The 24,469-nt window shown below is 35.6% G+C and overlaps 1 protein-coding gene across 2 annotated transcripts in view; it reads right to left on the bottom strand.

Annotated features, from left to right (window-relative positions):
• MOB3B (MOB kinase activator 3B) overlaps positions 1-24,469 on the bottom strand; it is a 251,259-nt gene that overhangs the window by 20,647 nt on the left and 206,143 nt on the right. The window lies entirely within an intron of this gene.

Below are 24,469 nucleotides of genomic sequence, written 5' to 3'. Positions count from 1 at the left end.
AGGTCAAGACAGACCTTTGGGTGGTGCCTACATCCAAGGAATGGGAAACTGAATCAGCGAAGAAATCAGAGAAATAGTGTGAAAGATGTGAGAAATATTAGAATTCACTGTTGCAGATGCCAAAGAACACCAAGAAGAAAGGGTTGGTTGAATCAAGTGCTACAGATAGATCAAAGAATGAGAAGACAAATCAAATTCCATTAGATCTGATGAGTAGAAAGTTCCTGATGACATGAGAAGTCAAAATTTCTATAGAACATGCTGGACAGACTACAGACTATAGAGGATAAAGCCTGAGATGATAGAAGGAAAGCACACAAGCATTTATTAAGTTCCTACTATGTGCTCGTTGTTTTACAAATATGATCTCATTTGATTCTCATGATAACCCTGGGAAGTAGGTGCTATTATCATCCTTATTTTATAATTAAGGAAACTAGGGCAAACTGAGATTAAACCACTTACTCAGGATCACATAGCTAATGAGTGTCCGAGATCAGATTTGAGCTTTGGTCTTTCTAATCTCAGGGCCAGTGTTCTAGTCACTGTACTTACCCGTCTCTATGATGGGATGGTGAGGAAGTAGAATTATGAGTAGAGATAACTGTTACAAGTTTGGCAGGACAGAACAAGAATAACAAATTAAGTTTAAGAGGAGACAAGATCAAAGTAATACTTTTTTGGGGGGCTAGAAGAAATAGGAAGCAGCAATGGTACAATCGGTTTTTTTACAAAAGAGGTATCTTTCTGAAATATTATGCATAAGTATAATTATTTTAAAATATATTATAGGAGTATCTGTTCAAAGGAAGATGTGATTTATTGTTATAAAAAGTACCTTTAAAAATCTTTTCCTTTTTATTATTATAAATTTAACAAATATCAACACACATGTACATCTCTTATTCAAGGTACTTTCCTGATTGGTAACTCCTTTGACAAGACCACCACTTTATGAAGTGTCCTACCCATGCTTCCCCTCACTCACATCTGAATTCATTTCCAGACTTCCCAACACAGAGATGTCTCCCCTCCATGTCCAGTTCCCCTATATATGTTGTCTTCCCTCATTAGAATGTAAGCTCCTTTAAGGCACATAATGTCTTGATAGTTAGTATGTGCATATCCAGTGCTCAGTGCATTAATAAATTCTCTATTATCTACATATATATATATACATATATATAAAGAATAGAAAAAGAAGGCTGTAAATGAAACTATGAATCTCTCTAATGAACAGTTTGTAAGTTTTTTTGGATACATATTAAACTTTAACATGCTACTAAAATTCCAATATTGCCCTACTTGTCTTGCCTCTTATGAACTTCCTTTTCCTTTCTCCTGTTTTATGACATTGAAATTCACTTCTTTACTTCTTTCCTTTTTTAGTTTCATTATCATCTGCCCTATTCTCCAACTACCCCCCCCCACAAAAGTAATCCAATTTTGTAACAAACAAGAAGGGCAAAACAAATCCACAAATTGACCCTATCTTAAGAACAATTAAATGCAAATTTACAATTTGAATTTTTTCTTTCCATGAAATGAGAAGTCCTAGAGATATGCATAGAGAAAGAACCTGTGGGTCATATATCCATCAGAAAATATAAATAATCAATTTTACTACAATTTACCTTTTTAGGACTTTCTTAAGGTAGACTATATCTTCGTATGTAAATAAGTAAACTTGTATTCAAATCTTGGAACTGACATCAGCTGTGTGGTGATGAATAATTTACTCTGAACTCTGATCTTATTTTCCTTTACCTATGAAGAAGCTTAGGTGATAACAGCTAGCATTTCTATAATGCACTACAATAGTTCTTAGAGTACTTGCCTCATCGAGTTGTTATGAGAATAACAAAACTTATAGTGCTATTATATAAATGGAAGCTAACATCACTGCCATAGCCAACATTCTACTCCCATAATGAAATGAAAATGTTTTAAATTTTTAGTCTAAAAGGAAAAGAATGGGCAGATGTATCATAAAATTCAAAGGAAAATAATGTTTTTCCTCTTTCAAAGAGAATTATGAATGACTCTACATTATACTTATCCTCATGTTTTTAATGGTTGACGATTCAACATCCTTGCTGGTCCCTTAATCCTAGGACTATAGCAAGGGAGAAGGCACATCAGTTTCAAAAAGAGTGATGATATCTTCCCCTCTTTGTCTTCAAATCTTCCATACAGCAAGAAGCTCCTTTTTTTTCACTAGATTTTCTAGATGATGGGAGAAGGGTAGAGTGTTTCCTCCCACTCTTGTAGAATGGCAAACAGCTCCCAATTACCAGCCAGAAGAGGCACTCATCCATCTAAGCAAGCTATACTCGAGTTTTCGGTCCCCTGACTACCTTTTCAAAGTATTTGTTTTCCTGAACATAGGTGACTGAACAGCAATTCTAAGATGAATGTGTTTAACATTAAATGCAACCTTATGAATTTGGAAGGTCCCAACTTCTGGGTCCCTTGGTCAAAACTAACTGGTTTCAAGGAGAAGCTATCATTGAAGAGGTACGATACTTGCCCTCTGGCTCAGCCTACCAGAAAACTGGGAAGGGAGAAGTGTTTGGACAGTGTAGACTGAGATGGAATATAAAATGTTCCTTCAGCAATCCCACAACCTGCACCATCTTGATTTCTTACGTATCAGTGTACAATATAGTAGTTATATTATTGCTGCTTTTTCTTTAACTTTTTATATCACTGTGTTCTTATAAGTCTTTGAACTTGCTGATTACTTATATAGAAGAAATAATTATTCTATGTCTCATTCCTATAATACCCTTAATGCTTTCAACTCCAACTTTACTTTAGACCTGAGATAAACTTAAGTTATAAGTAATTTTCACTGGAACCATAAAAGGGTCAAGAAGCTGGAATGCAGAAAAAGGTTCCTAATCCCAATCATTAAAAGCCAGAGTGCCCATGTAGATGGGCCCAGAGAAGAAACTGCTAGTGGAGAGGAAGAGATGCAGTTCCCCAGTTCCTGGGCAAAGCAGTGGTTATAATGTTGCATTTAGAATGTGTTCATGTTGTATTTCTTATAGAGAATATAAATTCTTTGAGAGCAATGATTTTTTTCTTTGTATTTCTAGTACCTAGAATTGTGTGTGAAACACTGTAAATGCTTGTTGACTGAGGGTTTCAGGTCTTGGAGAAAAATGAAAAAAAAATAACATTTTTAATGAGCAATTCAGATACTTTAAAAAAAACCTTTAAATTAGCAATTTAGAAAAAAAACCACCTGATCTCTACTTTCCCTCAAAACATATGTGTACTCATGCATAGACATACCAACACACACAATCCATCATCTTTTGCATTTTGACTTTGGTAATACAGCTATGCATCTAAAAGCAAAAGAACCTCAGGCATGAATAAATGATGCAAAGTAAAAGCTGAAATGAAAAGTAACTTTTTTCACTGCTTTAATGATTACCCAACACAATGAAGTTCATTGGAAATAATCCCACGAGTCCTTGCCAATTTTCAGATCAAGTCTTTTGTTTGCCAAACACTAAACTGCCACTTAGAGGATCTTCAGCAGCTCAATACTTTCCACTTGAGTTACCATTAGCAACCACCAACAGCTAATTCTATTTTAGCCTCCCCCCTCCATAAAAAAAAAAAAACCTGTCACAAAGTAAAAATACTTCTCTAAGGCAAATTGCTTTGTATCTACAAGCATTATGTAAGTCTCACAGAATATAGTGCCTCAGATGTGAGACCTCACTCCTGGAATTGGGAATCCCTTCTTCAACATCCTAGACAAATGGTCATAATGTTCCTACTTGAAGATCTGGAGTCACAGGGAGCTCATTGCCTCTCAAATCACTCCCTTCTACTTTGGAACAGCTCTAGTTATTGAGAAAATTTTCTGTAAATCAAGCATAAATCTACTTCTCTGCAGTCTCCATACACTTCTCCTTGCTCTGCTTCTCAGACCAAGTAGAACTTTATTAAACCTTTTACACATGATAGTCCTTTAAATAGTTGATGATAGCTACCATGTCCCTTCTAATTTATTTTTTTCTATGCTGTGATCGCTAAATGAGATTTGACACGTGTCCATTCAAATTTTACCTTCTCTGTGGAAACTGCATTAAATAATAGCTGTACTCTATATAACATCAGTTGGAGAAAATTCACTACTTCGTCTTACTTTTGTTGACTTTGACTTGAACTTGTTTGAAATGAAAAAAATACGTTATTCATGTAATTAAAAAGGAATGCCATGAAAAAAGTTAAATTGAACATCCTGTGGTGATCCGCCCACTGTCAGTGTCAATCAGTGTAGGCTCAAACAAATGAACTGTGAGTTCAAACTGCTTGCTGATTTTGAACAAAATATGTATAAAAATCAAGATTAAATAATGTTATGGAAGCTAAAAGTTACCACAAAGTTGGTTATAATTCTTAACATTAACATTAGAAACATATTAGAAAACAATATAAGAAAATATAAAAAATTGGTTTCCAAAAATGTTTTAATTGAGGTAAACTGAGAAAACATAGTGGTATGATATGTTCAACAACTAAATTTAAATATGATTAAAATTTCATTGCATAAATTTTTAAAAATACAATTTTAAAAAATCTTTGTAATGGAAAAACATATAAATAGAGTTTGAAGACAAAATATCCTGGGGCAGCTGAAATCAGAACAAAACAGGACATGAGAGAAATATAAAGTTAAAGCACATGCACACACAGAGAAAATGCAATTTATTTCATTTATCACTGATGTTTAATTAGTGTTAGAAAGGAAAGACTACTGTATTTGCTCGGACAAATAATTTAGCTGTTAATAGAATGGAGTCTCATAAATTAAAATGATATCTTAGAAGTATACATACATTATACATTGGCAAGATAAAATAATTTTTCCAAAGAAAATAAGATGTAAAACCAAAATTAAACTTAGGGAAAAGAGAAAGTTGAAGTAAGCATGATAGCTATCCTTAAACCAAGTCTGACATGAAAAAAGATAACTGGTTTTGTATAAAGTGAATTTACAGAATTGTTAAGTGTGAAAAGCCTCATTTGATAGGAGAAACATAGGTGTGTGCAGCTATTGATATTTAAACATCATATGCAAAGGTAAGGAGAATGATTCCAAGGACAACCTTTGTAATCAGTTATTTGAGAAATTAGTTTCTTCCTGTTTTTCATTGGCATTGGACAATGCAATAAATGTAGTTTAAGATTACCATTTGATCACACACACACACACACACACACACATATATATATATATGGTTGGCATACATATATGTAATGCATACTCTGGATATGTAAGCATATACTCTAGATAAATTGATATTAATATAGCTATAATTAACATGGCAGAACCCAATAAGGTAAAATTTATTATTTTGTAAACTTATTGATGAAATGCTACAAGAAAATTTTAATTTAATTCCATGACTTTAAAAAAGTTTTAATTTTATTGGCATTTCATTTTTATATAACTTTCATTTCCATTTATATAATATATACTTATATATTTATATATTATATAACCTTCCTCATCCATTTTCTAAGCAATGAGCCATCCCCCATAATAGAAAGAGTGAGCAAAAAAAGCTAAGTAACCATATCAACTATTTCTGACAGTATATGCTATGTACCATACCCATACTTCCCAACTACTATAAAGAAGGGATAGATGCACATTTTATCTTTAAGGATAAGTTTGTAATTGACTGATTTTTAAATGAAAATGCTATAATGTTGGGGAAATGTATTGCGTTCTGTACCAATGCTGATTTTCAAGTTATTAGTTAAAAATGTAAATCCTTGATTACAATAATTTGGATACAATTATTTGTACTGATCAATATTATTACAATCAGTTTTTCAGGTTGTTTTAAGGATAATTAGTTTTACTTTTTAAAAAAAGCAGTATATTAAAATGAAATAGAAGTATTTTTTATTAATCAATTGAATATTCTCATTTTCTTTTTAAAGATCTTATTTCTAAAATATGAACGGATAAGGAATTCATTCACCAGTGAACTGATATCCAAATGTCTTTCTCCTAAGAAAGAATTGTTAATGATTTATCTTGTTTAATATTTTCAACAAGCTTTTGAATCTGAAAATATTATGAATGAATGAATATAGTTAAATAAGGAGTTCTTTGGATTATAAAAAAAGTAATATACATTTTATTGCTTCTGTAACACATACTTATGTGAATTTGAATTTTCTATTTTTGCTGTCATGGAGGGAAAAAAATAACAACTGTAATTAGTTTTAAAAATTCGAAGAACCCATATGGAAAAACCCACCTATCACATTATAATATTTTTGTAAGTATAATTTTATAAATTCCCTAAGAAACCTAAAGTACACCAATAACTACTCATCCTTCTTGACTTTTCTACAGCCGTTTTTTTTTTAAATCCTTACTTTCTGTCTCAGAATCAATACTATGTATTGGTTCCAAGGCAGAATAGTGGTAAAGGCTGGACAATGGGGGTTATTGACTTGCCCAGGGTCACACAGCTAGTAAGTATTTGAGGTCAAATTTGAACCCAGGACCTCCTGTCTCTAGGCTTGGCTCTCAATCCACAGCCATTCTTGATACTCTCTTCTCTCTAGATTTTCATGACAATGCTCTCTCTCATTCTCTTTCTCTCTAGCTGATCCCTACACTTCCTAGTCTCCTTTGCTGAGTTGCTAGCTTCATGATACTCCACCAAGGCTCTGTCCTGAGCCTTTTATTTCTCCTGGATACTATTTTGCTTTGTGATCTCATCAATTCCTATACATTCAATTAGAGAGAATTCTGAGGTCCATTCATCCAGTCTTACATCTCCAACTGCCTATTTCACATCTCAAACTGGATCTCAAAGAAATTTTAAACTCATCACCTTCAAGCTTCTCCAAAATTAAACTCATCACCTTTTCCCAAAAACCTTCCTGTTTTCATTACTTTTCTATTATTTTTGAAGGCACCACCATACTCTCAATCACTCCCCCCCCCCCCATCCAATTGGTTGCCAATTCCTATCAATTGGACCTTCACAAATTCTTTCATATATATTTTCTTAGCTCCTCTAATATGGCCCCTGTGATAGTACAGGACCTCATCCCTGGACTATTGCAATAACCTAATGGTTGGTCTCTGTAAGAGGAAAAAATTATGAGACTAGCTGCAAATTAATGTTTATTAATTAAAAAGTAGTAGGAGAAAAAGATGGAAAAATAGGAGAGAGATATACAGGTTACTTTCCTGTTGGCTCCATTTAGCTTGCTATTCTGTGGCTGCCATTAGGGCCCCCTAGCCATACTCACAGGGAAATACAAACAGCAACAAACAGAAGAGAAGAGGCTCAAAACCAACTCTTGCCTCGATTTATCAAACTTTTTCTCTGCCAGCTAATTCTCACATATAACATCTTTGGGGCCAACTGTGGCTTTCTATTTTGCCTGGGAGCAGTCCAGGAGGCAGTGCAAGGGACATCCACCCTACCCACTGTCTCATGATCTCTTGACTTTCTTGCTGCCTTTTTCTGGCGGTCATTCTATCCTTGTGACCCAATTCACTCAATGATTCCCTTTCACACACAATCCTTGCTTCCAAGTCAAGTTCAAGTATGCAGGTAGCTGTGTGACCCCAGAAGGTGGGGAGGGTAAATTTCCTTCATACATCTCCCAACATCAATTTTCTTCCCACTCCAGTACATCCTCCATTCAGCTTTCAAAATGATCTTCCTTAATTGCTGAACTATGTCCCCTCTACTGGCTCCCTGTAGCTTCCTGAGTCAAATGTAAAATCCTGTTTTGCTTTTGAAGCCCTTCATAACCTGTTCTTACATTTTACTCTCTTCCATCTACTCTTTGATCCAAAGACACTGACATTCCTGAATTCCTTGAATAAGATATTACCTCTACTGATTCCAGGGATTTTCATTGACTGGCTTTCTTGGCTACCTTCAAGTCTTAGCTCAAATTCTCCCTTACATAAAAAGTCTTTTCCAGATTTTCTTAAGTGTAGTGCCTTCCTTCTGAGATCACTTCTCAATATATTTCATCTATTATTTTTATACATAGTTGTCTCCCATTAGATTGTGAGCTTCATGAGGGCAGAGGTTTTTTCCCTTTCCCTTTGATACCCAGTGCTTAGTATGGAGCCCAACACATAGTAAGTATTTAATAAGCATCAAGGCCAGTGATTGCAAAGTCTCACTTGACCACTCAAAAGAGTCTGCAAAGATTAAGTGGGCAAATAATGTCTATTACTCAGATGATGACTTATGGTTGAATGGAAAGTCTAAGAAGCTTGTGTATATATGAAAGCCTGAAAAAGTGGACAAGGAAATAGGTCAGGAATTAGGTACTAAGAGAGTAAGATGGATTGATTTCAGGAAATAGTAAAGCTTTTTTAATGATTCCAACATTCTTGTGGACCCTAAGGCCAATCTTTGGCCTAATGCTAATGCTCATTTTCAGTTGTGTCCCAAGTCTCCCAGGCTTATGCCAATCGGGGAAAAAGTAGAAGAACAGTGAGCTATTTCCAGTCCTGATTTCACACCTGCCTCTTTTAAGCTGGCCTAAAGTAGAGGCAGAAAAAATTATAAAAGCAGAGTTGATGACAAAGTATATGACTCAATTACAAATTTATAGATAGAATGAGTCCAATATAATAAATACATAAAGAGAACACAGAGAGAAGGATCACAGAGCCATGGTTATCTGTGCTCCATGCTTTCTTTACCTTCATCTACACCCACTTGAATTGTGGTCTCCAAGTAAAATGCTACTGGATAGATTTCCAGTTCCCTTACTTATAACTCTATAGCATCAGCAGGAAGCTGTACCCTTAGAAGTTTTCTAAACAAAAGCTATAAGGCAGGGGAGGCAGTCTATCCTTTTTTTTTTTTAAATCTAATTTTTATTTTAGCTATCTTGTATCTATTTTATCTATTTTAATTTACTTAAATTTGTCAAATTTATAGTAATCAAACCTAACTCTCCTCATCCCTCATTAAGTGGAGCATAGTAAATATTTTGTTTAAAATTTGCATGTTATTATAAAGATTACAATGAGTTTTCCATTTAAATCAAAGCAAAATATAAACTGAAAAATTACCTGCATAGATCGTTCTATGAAAAGTTGAGGGGGAGGTGAGACAAATTTTTGTAAAAGAGGGTACAATTGTTACATAATTTTGGAAACCACTAATAATATAAGATGCTCTGTCTCTGTTCATATTTCTGAGTGGGTGCTCAGATTCCAAGGCATGACTAGCAGCTTTGTGCTCTCACAGCCTCAGGTACATAGCTATATTCTCTTTGTTAGTGATTTCAAACTCTAATAGAATCCCCTCCTTCTCCCTTTTACCTCCTTCTTCCCATGCCTCTATTCAGAAGGGTGTGGGTGTGAATGACATACTGTGGGAACCTGAAAACAGGAGCTTTCATCCTTATTTGATATATTATAGGACCTTTCTTTGGTGTGAGCTTCATAACATTCAAATCCTTGTGTATATCTTGTATGTACAAAGTTATTTTCACGTTGGTTCCCCCAGTGGATTTTGGGCTCCTTGAGGATACGAATTGTTTTTTCTTTATCATTGTATATCTAGTTTGTTTAGCAAAGTGCCAGGCATATAGTAAAAGCTTATTAAAATGCCTGCTAATACAAATAATCCAAGACAATTTCAAAGGACTCCTGATAAAAAATGCTATCCACCACTAGAGAAAGAACTGATGGAGTCTGAATGCAGATTGAAGCACATTATTCTTCATTTTATGTTCTTCATTAGTATTTTTAGTGATATATATCTTCTTTTATATCTTTCTTCTAACATGACAAACATGGAAATATGTATAGCATGATAGCACATGTATTAGCTATATCAAATTGCTTACCATATCAGAGAGAGGAAAATTTGGGGCATAAAATGTGAGAAAACAAATATTAAAAACTGCTTCTACATGTAATTAGGGGCTGGGGGGAGGAAAATATTACCAGAAAAAATAAAGAAAACAATGCTTATTTAATTGTTTTTCCTATATTTAAAGCATCCATTGGGCTTTCCTTGTTTTCTGCTCTTTTTGCTGCTGCCTTTTTCTGCACCACTCTTTTTTACAACCAATACTCTTGTTTCTTCCCCAGGTCTCCTTGTTCTCCCTCCAGTATATCCTCCATTCTCTACCATAATTTGTCCTCTTGTTCTCTGTTGAGCTTTCCAAATTGGCTTTCTCTTTTCCTCACATACTACCTTCTATCTCCTAGCTCCATGCCATTACTCACTGCCTGCCCCCTATTCCTGGAAGGCACTCTTTCCTTACCTCCACTCACTTCACTGATTCCCTCTTTTCCTTCAAGAGACATTATCTTCTTGATGACATCTTTCCTGTCCCCCACTCCTACATGGAAATGAGTGCTTTCTCAAATACCTTGTACTAAACCACTTTGTATTACAGAACATCTCAAAATGTTAAGCTTTAATAACTTCAAAAGTATAAAATTTTACCAAAAAAGTTTATTTTAACCTCCTTAACCTTAGTTTTGTGAATTCCAAATAATAAACTGAATAAGTTTATCATTTTAATTTTAATAAGTCAGGGCACCCTGCCATACATTGTGACAGTTTCAGGGTGATTTTAAAAAACTAAATATTATTATAATTACATATAAAAACTATTTTAAGATTCTTTTCATTTAAATATTGAGTTCCAAATTCTCTCTTTCCCTCTCCTCTCTCCTCATTGAGAGGGCAAGAAATTTGATGCAGATTATGAATGTGCTATCATTCAGAATGTTTCACTATCAGCAAAAGAAAACACGGACCAAAAGAAAAAGAAAAAGAAAGCCTAACAAAAAAGTATGCTTTGATTTACATTAAGATTATATCAGTTCTTTCTCTGCAAATAGACAACATTTTTCATCATTAAGTCCTTTGGCATTGTCTCAGATCATTGTATTAGTCGACTATCTAAGTCATTAACAATCGATCATCATACAATATTATTACTAAGTATATTACTAAGTATGTAGTTTTGGTTCTGCTACTTTCACGTTGCATCAATTCATATAGGTCTTCCCACTTTTTATGAAAGCTTTTTGTTCAGAATTTCATCTTGTACACTAGTATTCCATCACAATGATATACTACAACTTATTCAATTATTCCCCAGTTGATAGATATGTCCTCAGTTTCCAATTCTTTGGCACCACAAAGCTGCTATACACATTTTTGAACATATGGGTCCATTTCCATTTTTTCCCCTCTGTGATACAGACCTTGTAATGGTATTACTGGACTAAAGGGTATGCGCAATTTTGTAGCCTTTTGTACATAGTACTGTATGATATTTTCTCAGACAAGGATGTTTTTTGCTTTGTCACTTAGTCCTAATCTGTTTCCATTAGGCTTTTTTCCAATGGTGACATGTTAAAACTCATAAATGCATCAAAATATCATTCTCTGTATGATCTTAAGGCAAGAATTACTAATGTAATCCCTTCAGTCACCAAGCAACAGCTGAACAAAAGTCTTGACAAAGTTCAAAAATTGACTAATGCAGGGAACATAACATGGGATGGTGGTTATGTTGAATTTTAGTAAAAAAAATCTACCAATGCTTAAAAATGTTAAATAATTAACCTTTAAAATGCTAGATTTTATAATTTTGTAGACTTGATACTTCTGAAGTTGTTAAACCTTAGTCTTGCACTAAGAATTTTGGGATATCCTGTATATGTATTTATTCAGTTTACTCTTGTGCTGTTCATATATACTTACAGATATACTTGTTGTCACCCCAATTAGAAAGTAAGTTCCTTGTGACTAGGAATTGTTTCATTTTTTGTGTTTGTTCCTTAGTCCTTAGTATAGCATTAATAGCAGATATCAGGTGCTTATAAATAGTTTTTGATTTGATTGATTCTAACCACTGAAGATTAATCATTTCTGTTTTCTTTCTCTCTCCCCACCATCTTGCTAGTGTTGCTTTGGACCTTCCCTCTAATAAAAGGAGTTGAATTATACAAAGGAATAGCCCAGTTAGGGTAGTGGTCTCTTCACAGAGGTTTCTCCATGGCACATATGAGGGCAAAGTCCCTCTGGTGCTGGCAAATTATTTAATTTGCTTTCTCATCTAAGAAAGGCACAGAGTCTCCCTTCCAATGACCCTTAACTCAAGTTCTAGTTATTGAGTTAACTCAATCAAAGATCGAATTATAGAGGATGACTCAATCCCACCCACCTCAGCTCAGTTTGGGGGGGAGAAACATTGTTTGTATCTCCCATTGAGGCCACATTTGACTTAGTAGACCCAGTAACCCTGTTGCCTACATAAAACAAATGAGCTCAAAGGATTTAAGTCCTTTGATCAAGCACCTTGGGAATATTGATCGATGATTTCACTGGCTCTTCTGTTTTTTATTTCGTTTTGCTTTTAACTGTCAAAAAGTGCAATGCTCTCAATATTTTGTTATATATGGCAAATCTTTCTTTCTATCTTTGGCCTCCTTAGGGTATATGAAAAGTAGTATATTTCTGGATCAGAGAGAATGAACTTTTAGCCCCTTTTCTTATAGAGTTCCAAAGTATCTTCCTGAACATTTGGACCAATTCCACCCATTGGTCCACCACACTCTGGTCCTTTCATTGACTTGATTCTCTTATCCTATGACCCTATATCTGGAACTCTAGCAAAGCAAAAGACTTAAGGCAATACACCAAGAAAACAGGTTATACCCTGCCCTATGGTTTTCCTGCTGGAAAACTTGCCTGAGCCAGCCTCATGGAGTCTGGCTTGGGCTACTCGCCCAAGAATGTCAAAGCCAGTTCTTGCTTCTCCTAGAACACCTGGAATGTTAGAGATGGGAGGGTGGAGCACTGTTTCTTGCAGAATCAATGAAATTAGGAAAGTGGGCAAGGTGGCTTCCAACAAGGAATTTTGCTTTCAAACCTGGCCTCAAACACTGTCTAGCTATGTGACCCTGGGCAAGTCACTTAACCTCCATTGCCTAGCCCTTCTTCCTTGGAACCAAAACAGAGTAGTGATTCCAAGACAGAATGTATTAAAAAAGAAGTAATTTTACTTCTAAACAAGCTTAAAACTATTTGGAGTTACTGTAATTGTTCCTTTAAACTCTCTACCATACCCCAATCCATCTAAAGGAGTGGTTATTAACCTTGTTTTTGAGTCATCTATCTTTGGTAACCTGGGGAAATCTATGGACTCCTTAGAATAATGTCTTTAAATGCATAAAATAAAATACATATAATTACAAAGAAAATCAATTATACTGAAATACCATTATCAGAAAACACTTTAAAAAAAAGACAAATTCACAAACTCCAGATTAAGAACCTTTGATTGCAATTGACTGGTAAAAAAAAAGAAAGAAATGCTTTTAGATGCTTGTATTACTGTTGGGAGTTTCTCATGCCCAATTTTGCTCTTTTTCCCTCTCTTTCTCCCTCACTTTACCTGGGGGCACATTTTCTTTCCTTGCAAAGGCTTCAGGGGCTAGCTTCTCCCAGAAGTGCCTCCAATATCAGCGAATGAAGTCATCCTGTCCTTTCTCAAAAAGACCCAGGGCACAATTGGTAGCTATGAAAAGCTGCATGTTCTTGCAGACTTTGATACATAGCTCTGAGCTCTTTGCCAGCAGTCTTAGAGTTTAGAGCTTTATGACTTAATGAAATGCCTCTTTTCATGACACACTGCCTAACATTATACCTACTGCTTCTGATCTTCTCTGTGGAGCTCTTTTTTTGATATGTCCTTTTGTAGGAAGATTTTAATAGCATTTTTCTCTTATTCCATGCTCTGTAACCACAAATGTCTTTTCATTCTTTATTATAGACCAAAATCTGAGAAGTAAATTATTGTGGGAAACACCAGAAAGCTGGACTCAGTGAGATAGAATAGAGAATATGAGATTTGGAGGTAGAGGACCTGGGTTCAAATTCTATTTGTTATTATTTGTGTGATCCTGGGCAAGTCACAACTTATAGGTCTCAGATCTTTTCACCCATAAAATGAGAAAACTGTACTAGGTACTAGTTGTAGTAGTAGTGGTGCTAGTAGTAGTAGTAGTAATAACAACTAGCATTCCTATAGCACTTTTAAGGTTTTTAAAGCACTTACATATATCTTATCTTATTCCAACATTATAAAAACCCTCTGAAGTAAGTGCTTTTACTATCCTAACTTTTTAGTTTAGTTGTTTTTTAGTCATGTCTGACTTTTTGCAACCCTATTTTGGGTTTTCTTGGCAAAGATACTGGAATGGTTTGCCATTTCCTTCTCTAACTTATCTTAGAGATGAGAAAACTAAGGCAAACAGGGTTCAGTGACTTTCCCACGGTCACACTACCAGTAAATGTCTGACGCCAGATTTGAACTTGGGAAGAGGCGTCTTTTTGACTCCAGTCCTGGTGCTCTGTCTGCTGTGCCACCTAACAAATCATCTTCATTTTACAGATGATGAAATGGAATCCAGGAGATTGCATAGCTTTCCCAGGGTCACACGTTCTTCCTAATGCTAAGCCCAACACTATCTACTCCATCTCTACAATTTCTATGGTCTCTTCTGGCTTGATATTATGACCCTTAGAAGAATTCTTCATGGCAATCTCATTATCTCTCATCAATCTCATATCAAGCATTCATGAGGCATAGTTAGAATGAATCCACCCAACTTGGCATCTTCTGGACCATTCTGTGTCTATGTTGTTATTCTGTGAAAGTTGGTGGTTCCTCTTCAATTTCCATGAATTTTGTTCATGGTGGCTAGAAAGCAGAGTTCAGTGTTCTATCAAGGAGCATTCCCAAGTTTAGCTACTCTCTACCACTAATATAATGCTTAGAGTTTATAGATAGCATTAAAAAAAACTAATCAAATTTCCTTCTACTTCCTTCCTTCCTTGCTTGGTTCTCTATTCAGTGCACCATATCTCTTTCAGTTGTTATCTGTTGAAGCTACCCCTTTCTCCTTTTCCTCTTGACTTGAACTACCAAAAAGCTGGCATCATTTTTGCTTCTACTATTATTTTAAATATTATTTCTCTGCCTCCGTTATCCAAAGAACTTTTCTCTTTGGAAGTACATGCAAGCCATCTCACCTTCACTGGTGGTCTCAGGTCCTTACCTCTATCAAGATCATGTTCCCAAGTTTCTCAAAGTCTTTTTTATCCAGCTTCAGGGTCTTTTCCTCTCTCTCTCATCTATAATCATTCTAAGTGTCATCAGTCTAATACTTTGGTTACACAATTCCTTAGCCTTCTCAACTTCCAACATTTCTCTCTATGCAGCCTTAGTTACACACTGGAATGGCCACATTTTGGAATAATATTGTTGTGCTTAACATTCCTAACATAGTAATTTCCATTTTTAGCACCACTGCTTCCTATAGCACTGAGCCCTCTATTGTAGCAATAACAATAAAATGTACTGGAAAATAACCAATCAGGAGGATTGCAACTAAGGGTACACACAACATTACACTCTACAGTCCCCTACCTCTCTGCCAAGAGCAGAATTGCCTTTGCTCTTGGACCAAGCTTAGACATTTTGTCACTCTGATTGGCTTCCTTTTAGATTTCTTTTTTATCTATAGTATTATAATCATTATGCATATTATTCTTTGCCTCAACTTGTTCCTTAGCAATGTACTCTCTAACGGTGTACCTTCCCCTAACTGTTTACTAGATAATAAGGGTAATTTAAAAGAAAATGGTTGCTTACTTTACTCTGCATCACTTCAAACAAGGAATATTTCTCTGAATTTCTATTTGTTAATTCTTACTGTATAATAAAAATCCATTTATTTTCTAGTCATTTTTAGCCATTTACCAACTGATTAGTTCTCTTCTCTGTTTTTATTCCTTTGCTACCACAAAAAAAGTGCTGCCATGATATTTTTGGAGTCAGTCTTTCTGTCTTTGACTTCTACATCCAATAATGTGATCTCCAAGCCAAAGAGTATTACTAGCTGTGTTACTTTTTCATATAATAATATGAAGCTGCATTCAAGAATGGTTGGCACAATTTGTAGTCTCCAAACACTGCCCGTTTCTGTGTTTTTGTCCTATTTGCTAACTTGCTGAGATTGCAATACTTCTCATTATTCAGTGTTTATAGAACTCCCACTGAGATAGTACCAAGGATTCAAGACAACTGAACAATAGCACTAGGAATTTATATGATGCTGTTCCTCTAAGAAGGTCATAGCAACTTTAGTATATATTATCATAGAAATATCAGTTTAGAGTCTCATTTGGATTCTCAGCATCCCTGTGAGGTGGATGATAGGCATAATTATGTCCATTTTTATAGACAAGGAAGTGGCAGCAGAGGAAGCAAAGTGATTCATCCAAGGTCACTGCAGTAAAAACAGAACTATTCTTCCTGCCTCTCTCACTCCCCATTTCGTTCTCCATATCCTGCCCTTTGCCATCTATGTAGTTCCCCAGCTATTTCCTATATAATAAAGCTTATTTAAAAATAAGAGCATAATAAAACATATGCAAAGATTGTGAAAGATTGATTAGCTAGATCATCTCTGTCATCTGATTTCAGCACCAAAAGGGGTCTAACAGGCTTCTTTAATCAATCGATGCTTGGTCCATTCCAATTATCAAAATCATTAGGGTTTGTTTCTTCCAACTGTGAATTTTCTGGGGTGTGGGTCAGCTTCAGCTGTTGGCTTTACATGAAAGATTATTTGTCATGTCTGTGTTCATTTAAGGGCCCCAGCTCCATTCACTCTTCCTGCTGTTGGCTGAAAGAGATGGCATGTGTTTCTGTGGGTTCCCAGGCTTCTGGTCTAGGCAACAGCTGACAAGCAGGCTCCAAAATGGATTGATGGGACAAATCTTGTTAGTGGACATGCTGTGCTCTCTCATTCAGCAGACTAGACTGACCTTTCTACCACTTCTAAATCCTAAGGAACATTTCATTTAAAGGGCTGAGATACAAGACACACATATACCAATTCAAAACATCCACTAGTCCCTGTTCATGTAGAGGTTGGAAGAATCATTTTTGTTGTTGTTCTATCATTTCAGTCCTTGTCCGACTCTGTCACTCTATTTGGAGTTTTCTTGGCAAACATACTCTGGAGGGGTTTGCCTTTTCCTTCTCCAGCTCATTTTACAGATGAGGAACTGAGGCAAACAGGGTTAAGTAGTTTGCCCGGGATCGTGCTGGGAAGCCACTTTTCTTATCTAACCCATTGATTTATTCATGTAAATCAGATGCCATCTCTGTTTTGGACCTTAGGTTATTATTCTCCAATGCCAGTCTATTATGGATTAACATTACTCTTAAAGCAAGAAAGAGCACGTAGCCCTTACATATTTGGAGGCAATTTTAATCTAAACTCTCAGGGAGAAAAAGTAGAGCTAGATGCATCTGGGTGGCCCAGGGGTATGGAGTGCTGGACTTGGAATCAGGAGGACCTAAATTGAAACTCAGCCTCTGACACTTAGTATCTGCTGTAGGACTCTAGGCAAATCCCTTCATTTCACCCAGTCTCAGTGTCTCCATCTGTAAAATGAGAAGATTGGCCTTGATGGCCTCAAAGTTTTCTTCTGGCTCTAAATCTATTAAACTATGATCCAGTCTTAATGTTGAAGGTGGGAAGAAGCACCAGATCAGTGAATCTCAAGGCATTTTAAACACTTTCTTGTTTGAAATTACTGACAAGAGTGAAAAAGTTTGGAATGAGCTGAGGCTGGTGAGGGAAGGGAAGAACAATAAAAGGGGGGTTGTTTGTGTTTTTTTTTTTAAGCAATATTGGCAGGCATGAGCAGTTAGATGGTTCAGTGAATTGAGAGCCAGGCATAGGGAGAGGAGGTCCTGGGTTCAAATTTGACCTCAGACACTTCCTAGCTATGTGAGCTTGGGAAAGTCATTTTAACCTCCATCCCATTGCCTAGCCCCTATTGTTCTTCTACCTTGGAACCAATACACAGTATTGATTCTAAAACAGAACATGAGGTGGTTTTTTTTAAAACTGTATTGGGGGAAAGAAGATTAAATAAAGGATAATGGTTGGGTTGGATGAGACACTGATAAATGACAAGAAATGCACTATCTGCCATAATATTTCATACCCTAGATCATCCGGCACCGTTCTTTCACCTGTCAAAACACTCTAAGCATCTTGAAAATTTTCTTGCTCCTGAACATTCCTTTATGAGTTAGTTGTCTCCCCCAATTAGAATGAGCTCCTGGACCAAAGTAGGATTGTCTCAATCTCCTATTTGCATCCCTGGCACTTAGCACAATGCTAGACATACAGCAAACTCTTAATAATTACTTTCTCATTCATTCATTCATTCATTCAATCAAAGAAAAGTCCACATTGCCCATTTCCTATTGATTCCTTTCTACACTGAGAAGAATAATTTCTAGATAGGGAAAAAACAAAACAAAATAAAAATGGCTAACAAGGAATTAATCCTTAAGACTAGTGACAAGAGAGTAAAATATCACTCAGCAGTACTTGATGATTTAAAATCACTTGGACCAGATATATTCAAATCCTGAAAGAACTTCCAAATGTGATTACTAAGGCCAAATCAAAGATGTTTGAAAGATCATGGCAAAGAAGAGAGATATGAAAGGATCTGGAAAAGGGCAAATATCCTCATTTTAAAAGGGAGGATAGAATCTCAAGGCTATAAAATCAGTGAGATTAACTTCAATTCCTAGGGAAATCTGTGAATGGATCATTAAAGATGTGGGTAGGGGAAGCTAGGTGGTACAATATAGAGAATACTGGACCTGGAGTCAAGAAGTCTCATTTCTCTGAGTTCAAATGTGGCCTCAGACACTTACCAGTTGTGTGAATCTGGGCCAGTCATTTAACCCTATTTGTCTCAACAACAACAACAAAAAAGATTGCTGAGTGAATATCTAGAAAAGGACATTTAAGGTCATTTCAAAATAACTTCTTTTCATTATTTTGACAGGATTGCCAAGCATATACTGAGATCAAGAGAATGTCATAGATAAATTTTATCTAGATATTAGCAAATAACTAGACATTTAACATACTATTCTTGTGGAAAAGATTCGACAACATAGACTAGACAACACAATAGATATATCCAGAAATAGTTTTAAAGATAGTCTGAATAAATAGTCATTAATGATTCAATGACAACCTGACAGTTTAGGATTATACTTAAAAGAATAAAGAAGTTCACAGAATCACAGATTTAGAGATAGAAAGTACGTAAAAGCCCATCAAGTCCAACATGCTCATTTTGCCAGGAAGCTAAGGAATAGAGTGGTTAAGTGACTTATTCTATATATATCCATCATACCACTCTGCCTCAAAGGTAATTGTTCTTTTGCACTTTGCCCCTATTAGACCACATTGGAGTACTGTATTCTCAATTTTATATACCTCCCTCTTACCTTTAAGATCAAATATAAACTCCTCTGTTTGGCATTTAAAGCCATTTACAACTGGGTCCCACCTATCTTTTCAACTTATTAAACTTTACAACCCTACATATACCCTATGGTCCAGTCATTCTGGTCTTCTTACTGTTCCTTATGAAAACCATTCCATTTTCCATCACCAAACCTTGGCATTGGCTCTCTGTCGTGTCAGGAATATATCTACTCTATTTGCGCCACAATATTTTAAAATAGCTAGTTGTTTGGGTTTTTTTTTTTTTGAAGACTCTATTCAAACATCACTTTCTACATAATGCCCTTCCTGATTGCCCCTAGCTCCTAAGTTTTTCCCCCCACTTAAATACATATATAATTACATGTCTCTGGATCGATTTTAAGAGCAGGGAATGTTTACCTTTGGTCTTTATTCCCTCAGTGTCTAGCACTGAATCTGGTATATTGTAGGTACTCAAAATATATTTGTTAATTGATTGGCTGTAGTTAATGGTACCCTCCCACCAAATGGCTTTATTCTGACCAGTAGCAGTTGGGTGTCTAATCTCTCTCATCCCAAAGTGTAAGTGGCATAGATTTATGTTTCCTAAAAAAAGCAGAAACTCTTTGTGAGGGTCCATTTGTCTATCTGTACTAGAAGGTCAGGTGAGTCATTCAATGAGGAAATTTTGATAAAAGAACTAAATAGCACAGGTAACTGATGATGAAACAGTGGAGATCAGGAACAGGAATACAAAATATTACAATGATAACAATTATAGGCTCATAGGTTGAGATTTAGCCTCTTCAAGGTTATTATTCAACCTCCTTATTTTTACAACTTAAGAAATCGATGCCTAGAGAGGATAAGTGACTTGTTCATTCTCACACTGATAGCAAATATCAGAAGCAGGATTTCTATACATTTGGTTTGACTTTAAATCCAGGCATCTGAGTATTTAATCCTGGATCAGTGATATCAAACTCAACCAGAAACAGGGACCACTTAAATACATATAAAGATCCTTGTGGTCTGCATATTAAGAGCTTTAAAATATAATATTATTGGCATTTTATTGAATTATTTATTTTATCAAATAGTTCACAATTACATTTTAATCTAAGTGAGTTGGCATCTTAGAGTGTTGAGGGCCATATTGCTGCGCACAGGTCCTGTGTCTGACACCTCTGCCCTAGGTTATTTCGAGAGTGAAAGGAAATCTGAGAAGTAATAAAATAACTTGTTATGTGACTGTAAGATCCATGAAGGCAAGGGTTATGCCTCATACTTATTTTATACAGCATGGTATACCTTGCTGTTTCATAATAATAATTCAGTAAAAATATTTTCCTTTAGTTTGCTAGAACTTATTTTAAAACAAGTACACAGCAAAAAAGAGATTTCTAGCCAAATACATTCATCTGGGGAATAAAAGTCTACTAATTCTATGACAGCTTCCCAGAAGTATTACATTTTTGAATCAACACCATTCCACAATGAATCTTAGTGATTTTAATCAGAGCATTCATAGCCAACCAAACTGCTTAGTTGCTCATCTAGCCAATATCTGTCATTTATGTACAAGACTGCCTGGAAAGTACACAATCCTAGGCAATTATGGTTTAACTATTTTTAAAAATATTTTTTATTTTAACAATACCTAACCACATTACTGATATTGGCACACAGTAATGGAAAGAATGCTTAGAGTGTAACTTCATGGATTTGTTGTTGTTTTTTAAACTCTTACCTTCTCTCTTAGAACTAATAGTAATTATTAAAACAGAATATGAACTCTAAGGCAGAAGAGCAGTAAGGGTCTGGAAGTGGGGTTAAATGACTTGCCCAGAGTCACATAGTTAGGAAGTATCCGAGATCATCTATGAACCCAGATCCTCCTGATTCTGGGTCAGGCACTCTACTCTCATGTTGATGGAAGTAACCATGTATAAGCATCTAAACTATCTTTTTGAAAATTTTATTTAATTAGATGATTTAGAATATTTTTCCATGGTTGCAAAACTCATGTTCCTTCCCTCCGCTCTCCCCACTCATCTCCCGTATCTGATGCACAATTCCACTGGGTTTAAATGTGTCATTGATCAAGACTTGATCAAGACTTATTTCCATATTATTAATATTTGCACTGGGGTGATCTTTTAGAGTCTGCATCCCCAATCATATCCCCATTGAACCATGTGATCAAGCAGTTGTTTTTATTCTGTGCTTCCGCTCCCCCAGTTCTTTCTCTGCATGTGGATAGTGTTGTTTCTCATAAGTCCCTCAGAAATGTCCTGGATCATTGCATTGCTGCTAGTAGAGAAGTCCATTACTTTCAATTGTGCCACAGTGTATCAGTCTCTGTGTACAATGTTCTCCTGGTTCTGCTCCTTTCACTCTATATCAATTCCTGGAGGTCATTCCAGTTCACATGGAATTCCTCCACTTTATTATTCCTTTGAGCACAATAGATTTCCATCACCAACACATACCACAATTTGTTCAGCCATTCCCCAATTGAAGGGCATCCCCTCATTTTCCAAATTTTGGCCACCACAAAGAGCGCAGCTATGAATATTCTTGTACAAGTCTTTTTCCTTATTATCTCTTTGGGGTACAAATCCAGCAGTGCAATGGCTGGATCAAAGGGCAGACAGTCTTTTTTTTAACCCTTACCTTAAGTCTTGGAGCCAAGGCAGAAGAGTGGTAAGAGCTAGGCAATGGAGGTTAAGTGACTTGCCCAGGATCACACAGCTGGGAAGTGAGGCCAGATTTGAATCCAGGACCTCCCATCTCTAGGACTGGCTCTCAATCTACTGAGCCACCCATCTGCCTCTGGGCAGACAGTCTTTTAAAAGTCCTTTAGGCATAGTTCCAAATTGCTCTCTAGAATGGCTGGATTAATTCACAACTCCACCAGCAATGCATTAATGTCCCAACTTTGCCACATCCCCTCCAGCATTCATTACTTTCCTTTGCTGTCATGTTAGCCAATCTGCTAGATGTGAGCTCATATATAAGAGTTGTTTTGATTTGCATCTCTCTGATTATAAGAGATTTAGAACATTTTCTCATATGCTTATTAATAGTTTTAATTTCTTTAACTGAAAATTGCCTATTCATGTCCCTTGACCATTTATCAGTTGGGGAATGGCTTGATTTTTTGTGCAATTGATTTAGCTCCTTATAAAATTGAGTGATTAGACCTTTGTCAGAGGTTTTTGTTATAAAGATTGTTCCCCAATTTGTTGCTTCCCTTCTAATTTTGATTTCATTGGTTTTGTTTGTACAAAACCTTTTTAATTTAATATAATCAAAATTATTTACTTTGAATTTTGTAATTTTTTATAATTCTTGCTTGGTCTTAAAATATTTCCTTTCTCAAAGATCTGACAAGTATACTATTCTGTGCTCACCTAATTTGCTTATAGTTTCCTTCAAGTCATTCACTCATTCTGAGTTTAATCTTGGTGTAGGGTGTAAGATGTTGATCTAGACCTAATCTCTCCCACACTCTTTTCCAATTTTCCCAGGAGTTTTTGTCAAATAGTAGATTTTTGTCCCCAAAGCTGGGATCTTTGGGTTTATCATAAACTGTCTTGTGGAGGTCACTTACTCCAAGTCTATTCCACTGATTGTCCCTTCTGTCTCTTAGCCAGGACTATATTGTTTTGATGACCATTGCTTTATAGTACATTTTAGTATTTGGTATTGCTAGGTCACCTTCCTTTGCATTTTTTTCATTATTTCCCTTGATATTCTTGATCTTTTGTTTTTCCAAATAAACTTTGTTATCGTTTTTTCTAATTTAGTAAAAAAAAAATTGGTAGTTTGATGGGTATGGCACTAAATAAGTAAATTAGTTTGGGTAGGATTGTCATTTTTATTATATTAGCTCATCCTACCCATGAGCACTAAATATTTTTTGTATCATGTTTTTTGAATCATGGTCTCCTTTGGCAATCTGTTGAAGTCCATGGACCCTTTTTCTGAATCGTATTTAAATATATGAAACAAAATACATAGGATTACAAAGAAAATTAATTACATCAAAATAGCATTATCAAAATATTAAAAAACCCAAATTAATTGACCCCAAGTTAAGAACTATTGATCTAATCCAAATCCCTCATTTTAGAAATTAGTTGACATGTCTCCCCTAAAGTCACATAGCTGATAAGATTATCAAAACTCTAATAATAAACCAACTCAGAAATATCCTTGAAGTCTTTTTAGTTTGTTTGGCTTTATTCATTCTCTGTTGGCATAACCTCGAAGTATTTGGATTTAGTGGTGGTCCAAAGATTGGTTCACAGGCTTATAGGATAGGATCATAGATCTAGATCTGAATTATTTCATTTTGTCAGTGAGAACACTAAGGCCAAGGTATAGTGACTTAGTTATAGTTACACCGGTAATAACTGATTTAAAGCCATATCCTTTGACTCCAATATATTCGTTCCACTATACCATATTGTATTCCTTTCCCAAAGAAATAATAATATTTCAATAAATGCACCTGGGCTAGAAAAGAGGAAGAAATTCCTCAATATGAGTAACTAGAATCAATGGATGGGGGCATTTTCTTTCCTGAAGCCTGCTTAATTAACCAGTCACTCAACAAACATTTATTCAAGTGTCAAGCCAGGGAGATAGCAAGAATAGTAGTTCATTAGATCGCACAATCTAAAATTCAGATATAAATGCAAAAATCAAATACAAAAGTGAGATAGTCCCTGCTAAGGTATGTGTGAAGCAAACAAGCATTTATTAAGCATTTACCTATTATGGGTCAAACATTGGACTAAGCATTTTACAAGTATTATTCTAACTTCACAACAACCCTGCAATGGAGAGACTATTATTATTCCTATTTCAGTTAAGGAAACTAAGGCAGAAAGAGGTTGAGTAATTTGTACAGGGTCACAAAGCTAGTAAGTGTCTGAGGCTGGAGTTGAGCTCAGGTTTTCCTGAGACCAGGGCCAGTGCTTCATCACTGTACCACCTGGCTGGGGGAGTAGTGGCCAGGTACAGAGTTTGGCTCTGGACATTCAATGGGATTGTGAGTGGATTATTAAG

Source organism: Monodelphis domestica, chromosome 7 (assembly GCF_027887165.1).
Source record: "Monodelphis domestica isolate mMonDom1 chromosome 7, mMonDom1.pri, whole genome shotgun sequence".
Taxonomy (NCBI): domain Eukaryota; kingdom Metazoa; phylum Chordata; class Mammalia; order Didelphimorphia; family Didelphidae; genus Monodelphis; species Monodelphis domestica.
The sequence above is the reverse complement of the archived record's forward strand: the minus strand, read 5'-3'. Positions and strand labels throughout refer to the sequence as shown.